The sequence below is a fragment of the Nicotiana sylvestris genome, chromosome 6 (assembly GCF_000393655.2).
Source record: "Nicotiana sylvestris chromosome 6, ASM39365v2, whole genome shotgun sequence".
In the NCBI taxonomy this organism is placed as follows: Eukaryota; Viridiplantae; Streptophyta; class Magnoliopsida; order Solanales; family Solanaceae; genus Nicotiana; species Nicotiana sylvestris.
Genome location: NC_091062.1, coordinates 72,457,293 through 72,469,453, shown reverse-complemented (window position 1 = coordinate 72,469,453; position 12,161 = coordinate 72,457,293).

Genomic DNA, 12,161 nt, shown 5'->3' with positions numbered 1-12,161 from the left:
GCATTACCCGGTAGCAATAAGTTCCCCATGGTGTGATGAATGCCGTCTTTTCTGCATCTTCTTCATCCATTAGAATTTGATGATACCCGGCATAACAATCCACGAAAGACCCTATATCATGCTTGGCACAATTGTCGATCAAAATATGGATATTGGGTAATGGGAAATTATCCTTTGGACTTGCTTTGTTGAGATTGCGATAGTCGACACATACTCTAATTTTGCCGTCTTTCTTTGGCACAGGAACGACATTAGCTAACCAAACAGGATATCGAGTGACTCGAATGACCTTTGCTTCCAATTGTTTGGTGATTTCTTCCTTAATTCTCACACTCATATCAGGCTTGAATTTTCTCAGCCTCTGCTTGACAGGAGGCACCGTTGGATCGGTGGGCAATTTGTGGACCACTAAATCAGTGCTCAAGCCCGGCATGTCGTCATACGACCATGCAAAAACATCTTTGAATTCTATGAGTGCTTTAATTAACTCCTCTCGGATCTTTGGTTCGAGATGGACACTTATTTTAGTTTCCCGGACATTACTCGTGTCCCCTATATTGACGTCCTCGGTATCACTCAAGTTAGGTTTGATTTTTTCCTCAAAGTGAATTAACTCTTTACTAATCTCTTCAAAAACCTCATCTTCATCATATTCTGATTCATAATCACAATATATTTCTTGAATTATTACTTCGGAACCAGATTGATTTTTAAGACTGGGCTGATGATTCCTCATGCATGCCATATCACTAGAGCCAGCGTAAAAGGAACTGTATAGGAAAGAAGAAAAAGAAAAGAAAACTATCAGGAATGATAATAAAAAGGAAACTGCTTTTTATTGGATGATGAAAGATAACAAGGTTTTGCACACTTCAAACCAACTGTAAGATAAACTTTGGGATTACAACCTTGAAATAACCCAAACAAACTGAAAGAAAATCAAAATAAACTACCAAGACTCCTTTCGAATTGGGAGAGGAGTGGCTTTCCAATTATTGAGCTTTGTTTCCGGTCCAACGAATTGAACTTCTGCGTTGCTACACCCTTCTCCGCTTTCCAACATATTCACATCACTAAACAATTTCTCGAACCTTTCAATTAATTCCTTCTCAGGATTGACCCGGGATTTAGGAATTGTTGTTATCGGGCGATTTTTAGCGCCGGTCTTGACAAAAGACTTTGACAGATGTGGGACTGGTTTTGGAAGAACCCATGCTTGGTGTTTCAGCTTCCTAGCCCTTATCACGTCATTGGCAGTGGGTATGAACCCCAAACCGAATGTTCCCCAGTTCTCGGGGAGAGATACTGGTTGTATAATTCCTTGCAAAGATAAACCCAGACCTTTGCCGGGTATAAAGCCATTCTTTAACATTTCATAAGCTACCATGACTGATGCAGAGGATATCTTTGGATTTGGAAGATATTTCCCCTCTGGAATTTTCTCTATCGACACTGTGTCGGTCACTTGGTATACCCATGGTCCCTGGTCATTTTCTGTTCCCTCGACCGGTACAATGGTACTGCTGTGAGCATTTAAACTTTCTTCTCCATACACGACTACTTCTTGATGATCCCATTCAAACTTGACAGCCTGATGTAGTGTTGACGGGACTGCTTTAGCAGCATGGATCCATGGTCGACCCAACAACAAGTTGTAAGAAACAGTTATGTCCAACACTTGGAATTCCATTGTGAATTCAACTGGCCCTATTGTTAGTTCCAACACTATGTCGCCAAATGAATCTCTGCTTCCACCGTCAAACCCCCGTACGCAGATACTATTCTTCTGGATCCTCTCCTCTTTAATTTTTAATTTGTTTAAAGTGGAGAGAGGGCATATGTTTGCACTTGACCCATTGTCAACCAATACCCGGGTTACTATGGAGTTTTCACATTTCACGGTGAGGTAAAGAGCTCTGTTGTGCTCGGTACCTTCCACAGGTAATTCATCATCAGCAAATGTAATTCTGTTTGTCTCAAAGATTCTGTTGGCTATTTTTCCCAAATGATTTACAGAGATCTTTTCAGGAACATGAGCTTCATTCAGGATTTTCATCAACGCCAGACGGTGTTCCTCTGAATGGATCAGTAATGACAACAATGAAATTTGAGCGGGGGTCTTCTTTAATTGATCCACAACAGAATAATCATGGAGTTTCATTTTTCTTAAAAACTCCTCCGCCTCTTCTTCCGTCACAGCTCTCTTTGTTGGCATTGGATTGTTTTTAGTTTTTCTCAACTCTTCGGGAGTAAAACATCTTCCCGAACGTGTCAAGCCTTGCACCTCACACACTTCTTCCTTGATTTCTTTGCCTTTATACATTACAGTCACCCGTTCATAGCTCCATGGGATGGCTTTGTTGTTGATGACCGGTAGCTGGATTACAGGTGCAATAATAACCCGATCTGTACGGGCTCCTTCCACGAATACAATGGGTTTGTTAGCAACCCCTGTTATTATCACTTTCGGCCTTTCTTGTTTTGTAGCAACTTTGCTCGATGATCCCTCATCGACTATCATAGATGGTTCATCAACATTTTTGTTCTGCTTAGACACCGGCTTCTCCTCTATTAACTGCTTATCTGGATTGGTTTCATGAGACTTGATCATCATGACAGTTTGTGACAGCTTCTTTGTCTTCCCATCAGCTTGTATGATTTCTATCATATTAGCCTCTTGATGGGCTGGCATTGGATTTCTATTGATATTTGGGGCTTTGGGGGTTTGAACCTCGATTTTATTAGTATCAATCAGCTCTTGTATTGCATTTTTCAAATGCCAGCATTTCTCCGTATCATGGCCTGGTGCACCGGAGCAATATTCACAGCTAATGGTGTAATCCAGATTCTTTGGAGGAGGATTGGGTAGCTTGGATTGTATTGGTCTCAGCATGTCTAGCTGTCTCAGCCTGTGGAACAGACTAGTGTAAGACTCTCCCAATGGAGTGTAAGTTTTCTTTTTCTGTTCCCTTTCTCCCCTGAATGCTGGCCTAGGCCTGAAACTTGGTCCGGGATAGGCTCGTGGGTAAGTATTTGGTGTGACGGGAGCACGCCAATTGGTGTGAACAGGTGGCTGATTGTATGCTTGAGCATGGTTAATGAAAAAATGAGGCTCTGAAGGGTGATAGTAGTGTTGGGATGAATCATGGTGGTAAGCTGATGGGCGAGGTCGTTGTTGATTATAGTAAAGCGGTGAACCTCTGGGTCCCGGCCAAATTCCTGAATCAACTACGGCTGCTTCCTCCCTCTTCTTTCTTCCGATTCCTCCTACCCCGCCTTGAATAGCTTGAGTAGTTGCCTTAATTGCTGAATAGCTCATGATTTTATTTGTCTTGAGGCCTTCTTCCACCATACCTCCCATCTTCACTACTTCGTTGAATGATTTCCCAACCGCTGAAACCAAGTGGGCATAGTAAGTCGGTTCCAAGGCTTGGAGGAAGTAGTCTACCATTTCGCTCTCCTTCATAGGAGGATCCACTCTTGCTGCCTGTTCTCTCCACCGAAAACCATACTCTCTGAAACTTTCATTGTGTTTCTTCTCAAATTTGGTCAAAGATAATCGATCTGGGATGATTTCCAGATTGTATTGGAAATGGTATGCGAATGCCTGTGCCAGGTCATCCCAGGTGTACCATCTTCCATGGTCCTGGCGTGTATACCACTCCAAAGCTGATCCGCTTAGACTTTGACTGAAGTAAGCCATCAATAATTCATCCTTTCCCCCAGCTCCTCGCATCTTGCTACAGAAACCCCTTAAGTGAGCTACTGGGTCGTCGTGCCCGCTGTATAGGTCAAATTTGGGCATCTTGAAGCCAACTGGCAATTGTACATTGGGGAATAAGCATAAATCTTTGTATGCTACACTGACTTGCCCGCCTAATCCTCGCATGTCTCTGAACGATTGCTCTAGACTTCTTGACCTTCCTGAACATCTCTTCTTGTTCAACATTTTTAGTTGGCTTGTCAATTTCGGTTGGGAGATCAAAACGAGGAGCAGTTGAATTAATTTCGGAGGCTTTGAGGGTGGGCTCCGGGGGGTAATATTGGTTGTCTTGGGCCTGGAATGTAGGCTCACTAGGAGATTTGTGGAATGTAGCAAGGGGAGGTGCTATGAAAACAGGAGTCATAGGTGGAGGAAAATATGGAACGGGTTTCGGAGGTGGAGACTGCGGTGTCTGAGAGGTGGTGCCTCGGTAGTGCTGGTAAATGGGGAAGTTTGGGGACAATTCAGTGGTGATATTATCCTGAGTTTGGGTCATTGATGGAGCAGGGTTATTTGGGTAAGATGGGGGTAACTGTCCTGTAGACCAGGCTTGGTACATCTCAGCCATTTGCTGCTTGAGCTTAAACATCTCTTCTTTCATTTTCCCGACATCCATCTCCTCTATCTCCATACTTGTGTCAACATCTGGGATAGACATATTTTCGGGTATTGGTCCTTTTGATCTTGTGTGATAGTGATAATATGCCAGTATACTCTTTAGAGAAACTAACTGCTTGAATTCTGAAAATGAACAATCTTGTTAGCTTTGAGAGTTTAACACATATATAATCACACGTTGAGATGCAATGCTCCTAGACAAATAATCCCTTTCTATTATGCATTTGCTCGGCTGCTTGTGTCGTCCCAGCTTTCTTGAAATTTTTTTATTGGTATTCACTTTTATTTATTATATATATCTTTTATCGTGGTGGTCGAATCTTAGAGATTGCCTACGTATCATGCCCCCACATGAATCAGACCATGCGTAGTTTGGACCAAAGGCAATCACTTTTATTCATTACACAAAGATGGAATTACATTTGAAAACTTTAAGAAAATGGCTTGAAAACACACACACTTAAATCAAAATAAAAGATACAATTCTTAACATCTCACAACGTGCCCCACTTTCCACTTTTGTTGTCAAATATTGGATTATCTGCTCAATGTGGGGCTTGACCCTGGATGGCCTCCCAGCGTACGATACATCCTTTCCAACTCCATTGCTAGATGACGAGCAAAAGTGGGCGCATGCTCTGTAAACCTTTCATAATCCATTCCTTGGCAGTTTACATAACTTTGAGATGTGAAGACTGCCAGGTCGTGGATTTGTGCCCTGAAACCTTGGAGACGTTGGTCTTGGTCTTGCAATTGCTGCTGACGAGTGGTGGCTATATCTCTGACACGGTTCTCACGATCTAGAGCTGATTCTAACAGAGCTCGGAGTCTGGCCTGCTCTAATCTTGCTTGCGCTCTTTCCCTGTCGAGGTCTGCTTGTTGGTGTTTTCTGTTGCATCTTCTTGCCTCTTCTAGTTGTGCACGAAGCTGGTCTTCTGATTGCATCCAATAGTCCTTTTCCTTCTTGAATTGTGCCTTGTCTTTTTCGGATTGCCTATCCTGGCGTTCCTTGTTAGATCTGGCTTCTTCGTTTAATTGTTGGATCCTTTCTTTTGCCTTGCTCAATTCCCTTTCGTTTTCCGCAAGAATGGAATCATAATCTTGCATTCTTTCAAAGAGATTGGCGATGGTTTTTTGATCCTTCCAGCTCCTCTTTGGCGTTTCAGAAACTCTTTTCATTTTTTGGAATCGAGCATGAAGATTTTCATTCTCACAAGCTAGACTCTTCTTCTCGCCTTCGGCTTCTTGTGCTTGTAAATCTTTTTCCAAACTGAGGCTTCTCAGATTTTCTTTTAGGGCATGGATAGTTGCTTTGTACCCTTTTTCCTTTTCTCCCCAGATCAACCGTTCTTGGATTTTATCATTGAAGTTTTGAACATGGGGTCTTTTTGTTGGCCTTCTTAGTTCAGGCTCTGGTACATCATCTACGCGAGACCGTTTTTCAAACCACCTTGCATATCCAGGATTTATCTCACCCTTTGTAGCGTCTGGGACTTGAGTATCACTTTTCAAGTATCGGCACCCATTCCACATCTGCTGAAGTAGAGCCTCGGGAATAGTGGCTTCTGGGTGTAATTCGATTACTTGCACACTCAAATCTTCATCATCAGGAACTATTTGATATCTCCCTAATTGCCTTAGGACTCTCAGTGGTGCATACGGCTGAATGCTTCTCAATCCCAATAGTAGTAGATAACTATTTGAGGCTGACATGTGTATTACTTCCCTCATCGGGAGCCATCCCAGAGTCCATTCAATTTGATTTGCCGTTAAAGCCTTTAGATGAGATACCCATGCTTCTATCCCTTCTGGAACCTGATAATTTTTTGTTCTTTCCTCATAGCTTTCGATGCAATTATCATTGTTTGACCCATACTGTATGATCTTGGGCTGTTGTTGGAGATGCTCCATCACCCACATTTGCAACAAAATTTTGCATCCTTCGAAGACTTTTGCTCCTGATTTGCATAAAGTCAAAGCCCGATAAATGTCTGATAGAATGATGGGGACAAAGGTGTGATTTTCTTTGGTGGTGAGGATTTGCACAATTTTTGCGGTGCGAATATCAATTGTTCGCTCTTTATTTGGGAAGACCATGACTCCTAGAAAAGCCACCATGAAAGCAAATCGACGGTGCATCTGCCAAGTGTCTTTGTTTTGCTTATTAGTAAGGCCTTTCTCATGAATTTCGAACCCATCTGACTTTCCGAACCTTGAATACAAAAAGTTGAAGGAACAACATCCATTGATGACATTGCTTTTCCTGATTTGACTGCTGATGTTCAGAAGACCGAAGAATCGATGTACCGAAGGAGCCTTTGTGAATATCAAGCTTTGATTTCTTAAACTTCCGTCAAAACCAGCATATCCAGCTATCTCCTCTAATGTAGGAGTAAGCTCGAAGTCAGAGAAACGAAAAACATTGTGAGCAGGGTCCCAAAAAGTTACTAACGCCGCAATCAGATCATCACGGGGTTTAACTTTCATAATGTCCGTGAGATTTCCCAAATGCTTGACGACCCATTTTTGACCGTCTTCGCCTAAATCATACCACCACATTTGAAGCTGACATAGAAATTCTTCCGTACTTGTGGATGAGGGGCTTTGTGTGGTGCTCATTTTGTATCTGAAATTTAATTTTGATAAAGTCAAAATTCATTTTTGAAAATTTATACTAAAAAAAAATCATTTTCGAAATTTTTTATTTATTTATTAAATACCTTTATTTCAAAATTTAAAACTATTTTTTTTCGATTTTTTTTTTAAAACAACCCATTTTATTCCCTTCTTCTCATCATGATTTTATTTAAGATGGTCAACAAGCATGTTCGAGGCAAATGAATGCACAAGTAACAAGTAGGATGCATCATGATGGGATTTTTATTTTGGGTTCACCTGTCCTAGACAGACCCAACCCCTGTGTTGAGTCTCCAAGGCCAAATGTGTATGATGCAAATAGACGTTCCTACTAGGGATCCGGTACATGGCTGAGTTATTCTAAGTGTAAAACCTTAGGTTGATTGTTCTAAACCTGGCTTACCCAAACGGACAGTTTGAGCCGAAGCGGGGGCAACGTACCGGGAGCACGAAAGTCTGCCCGGCCTAGTTACTTGTCCCAACTCCGTCTTATTTGGTATGACTTTAACAGAAAGGTGGGTCACGCGCACGTGTACACCATAAATTCAGAAGACTCAGAAAGAAGGGGGTTTCGTAGCAGTTGTATATATTCACAATTCAAATAATATTAAAGCGGTAAAAAAAACATTTAGCATATTAGCATGTAAACAGTTGAAAATCATAAAGCCAATTAACACAGATATTTTAAGCTCGAATTCTTTAAACCCTGAACCAATGGTTCTGGGTTACAATAACACTGGTTATTGGTCCCCAGCAGAGTCGCCAGAGCTGTCGCACCTCCTTTTTACCGCTCCCGCGGGGCGCGTGGGGAGTTTTCTCCAATTGAAGGACAGTCGAAACGGGATTTGTTTATTTGTTTCAGAGTCGCCACCTGAGAATTTTAAGGCGTCCCAAGTCACCAATTTTAATCCCTGAATCGAGGAGAATATGACTCTGTTTATTATTCTGCGAACCAGAAATCCTAAGTAAGGAATTCTGTTAATCCGGAAGAAGGTGTTAGGCATTTCCAAATTCCGTGGTTCTAGCACGGTCGCTTAACTGTTTTTATTATTGGCTTAATTATCTTGACTTTTATTAAATACTTTTTTTTGTTACATGATTTTTCTACCGCTTTTACTTATTGTGATTAAGGACCCTTCTTTGAATCGAATTACGCGTACGTATATTCGTGTTAAAAAAAAAGTGAAATTGTGTCACGCGTACGTGTACACAATAACTTTTGATAATATATTTATTAAACAATCATTTTTTCGAAATTGTGTCGAATCAAGAATTTTTGTTTTTCTTAAATAATGAACCGCACATCTCGGGTTTTTATGAAATTAATTTAACGCCTTTAGAAAAATCCTTTTTCTTAAATATTCGCTCGAAATTGCGCGTACGCATAATCCGAATTTGCTTTTAAAATATAATCAGGGTACGCGAACGCATCCCTAATTGCACAAAATATTTGTAATGGTATTAGGGACTTTCCACAAATTGTTTAATATATTCATATATTTTTTATGTGAAAATCATGAAAAACTCCCATTTTAGAGGCCTATAAATTCTTTGAAAAGAATTCGCAATCTATTAAAGGTTGCCCGTCGATTATAATTTCCGAGTATAAATTATATTCATTCCAACTATTCAAATTCAAAGAACAGAATAAAAATATGATTAATACTATATTTTTTTTTAACAAATATGACATATATATATATGTCAAAGAATAAATTGCATATGAAACTGAAAAGGAATGATTCATAAAGGAAGGAAATATTTTCCAAGAATTTTCATTATTTACTTAGTGCGAATTCTATTTCTAATTACCATTGATATAAAGCATGGCAATTTATGCTTGTACATCTCGTTTCATTCTCATATACTCGCTTTTAATCTAATAGGCCTAATTACTTATTTAAGATGGTAAATAGGCATCAAATTGATAAGAAAGGGAATTATAAATCGATTAATAATATTGCCTTACATGTGACATAGTTTATGTGTCTAAAACATTCATAACACTTTAACATCATAATGAGCCATAACAACTCCACTTACCATCCACTAATGGTTCTATAGATACCTGTTATAACGCCACATAAGAACGTACAACTTATATCATTCCTTCCACAACTAAATCAGATTATCAGAATAAACTAGCTATATGGTTTTGACATTTTCACGCTATTCTTTATTCAACTAACAACGTCACAAGGCCTAGTTAATGGCCAATCTTTATGTCATGTTTCCTACCTTGACAGTTCAAACATGACTAAACTAATGAGATGAAGGGCTAACATTATTACAAAGCTTTATACGAATTTCAAAGTAAGACAATTAACTCATAGCTATCAAATTGAATTCACTACTAATTAACTAACATGAAACAAAAAATGAAATTTAAACTGATGAACGTGGACAAATGGAAAACAGAATTACAATTCGAACTTCATTGATTAGTCATGTTGAATCTCTTTCCAACATAAAATTTAAAAAACATGTACCTGAAAATGAAGGTAGAAGGAGTAAATTTCAGCAGTAGCAGCAATAACAAAATCAGTAGAATGTACCGATAACACAGCAAGTTTGAACAAGAATAGGATCCGAGGAACCCAGATGCACAGTAACAGGATTTTTGGGAAAACTTTTCAGATTTAATCCAAGTAATATCAAACAAATAGACCCGGACAGATCCAAAGAAAAGTATGTTTCTGATTTTCTTTTCTGTTTCTATATCTGTTTCTGTTTTTCTTTTTCCTCTTCCTCTTCAGATTCCAAGAAGAATCTGATTTTTCTGCTGGATTTTTCTCTTTTATCTCACTCTAGGTGTATTTTTCTTAAATTCTCTTTCAAAATCTGTTATGAAGTCTCTCTAAACTCTCTTCTCTGTCTAACTGATCACCCTCCTAAATCAGTCCCCATTCCCCTCTATCTTATACAGGTCTGTCCAGCTCTCTTAAATGCTGCCTGGACCCTTTCTCTTTATTTTAAATAATCAGAAAAGTTCCATTAAAACTACTTTTGAATACTTTAAATCCTATTGAGTGCTTTTTATCCTGTTTTTCAGCAGCCCATTATCCCTTGTTCCCCATTAGTATCTTAAATTATAACCATTAACTTCCACTTTCAGCACATTGCTATTAACATATTATCCTCATTGTTCTATCCCAGAAATGTCCCTGACCTACTGTTTTATACTGGTATTACTGCCTTAAATTCAGCATCTTAACAATACAGATTTTAAAATCTGTATAAGCCTGATTATTAATCTGATTTACAACAGCTACAAACCAATCCTAAAGTTTGGACTGAATCCTGACTAAGAATGTAACCCCCTAACACAATTATATCCAATCAACATTTGTAAACTTGAATTCAAACTTGACATTACAACAATATTACACTGAGTTCAGCATAATAATTCAAACTGATCTTCAAATTGAACTAAGATCAAACATACACAGGAGCATTGTCAATATACTGACAATGCCCTGTTCAGAAAACAACATATACAGCATACATTTGAATTCACTGATTCACAAACAAACATGATTTAATTGACGAGTATTAATCAGTTGGCTATTTACAACATTTGTCCATAATCAGTCTAAAACAATAGAAGCAGACTGTTTCAGTCAGCATTTTCAGAAATGAAAATTCGTAATATAACTAATCGACGAACTTAATCGAGTCGATTACACACATTGTAAACAAACAAAATCAACAAAAACAATTCATTTGGAATCAAGTAGACGGGTAGGGGACAGTATAACAAAATTGACTAGAAAAATTATAAAAAATCAAACAAACTAATGAAATGAACATGGAATACACGCAGAATGCACATAAAAGAAACAGAAATTACCTCTGAACCTTCGAATTCAACCGAACTCAACTCAACTTGGATTCGGACATTTTTGAGGCTGAACAGACTTTACTCGAAGTATTCTCAGTTGAGAATACCTCGATTAAAGTCTCTTAGACCTCAGTCCTTCACTCGAATCGGAAAAATTCCAAGATTGGAAAATTTTTAGGGTTTCAAATTCCTGGATCTTAAATCCGAACACTTTTGGGTAGATTCGAAGGGAACCAAAGATGACACAAGGGTGAGGGAGGCCTAGGGGTCATTTGGTGTTAGTTTGAGGTAGGTTGGGGTAGGTTCAGGTTTTACTCGAATCTTCAAATGAAGATTCGAGCAGTTCCAGTAGGATTCGAGTCATGCAACTAACAGATCCGTGATGAGGGTATCTAGGGGAAGTTGTGGTGTTATTTTGGAAGCCATCGGAGAAGGTAAGGTTTTCAGGCCAACCTTCGATTTAAGATTCGAAGAGTTGGGACCTGATTCGAAGGAAACCAATGTTAGATTTGTGTAGAGGATGTTCAGGGGATTCTAGGGTGTTATTTTGGTGACCGGCGGCGTTGATGCCGCCGGGTTTCAGGCGGTGTGATCCTAGGGTGGCTAGGGTTAGGGGGGTCTGAGGAAGATGATGAACAGTGAGAGGAGGGGGGGTGTTCAGTTAGGGTCCGGGGTAGGGGCTTGGGACTTATATAGGGGTGGGGTGGATTGATACTATCCGTTAGATCAAGTAGGATGAGTGGTCAGGATTTATTCACTTAACCAAACGGTGTCGTTTGGTTTCCTGCTGGGGTCGGGCTGAATTGGGGCACTGGGTCGGGTAATGGGCATGGGTTAAAGTTCGTGGGATCTCAGTCGTTGGTTGGCTTTGATCCAACGATCCCAGATACACCACAATCAAACGATGTGGTTTTGACTCGTTTGATTTGGACCGGATGCCTGGGTTGTTTGGATTGGGCTGTGGGGGGGTAAATGTTTTGGGCCTGGATTTTAATCCAGGTCCGATTTTGTATATATATATATATATGTATATATATATTTCATTTTTTCTAATTTAAATTTTTAATATTAACTATAAAATAATTTTAACTTCACAAAAATATATTAATTACTCTATAACAATTATTTAACACATAGACAAAACATCAATCACACAGTGGAATATTTAAAATAGAACGATTGCATATTTTTTTTGTGATTTTATTTAAATTATCTTTTAAATGCATAATTAAATCCTATATGCATGCAATATGTATTTTATTTTATTTTTTCATTTTATTATGACAATGTAAACACTTACGG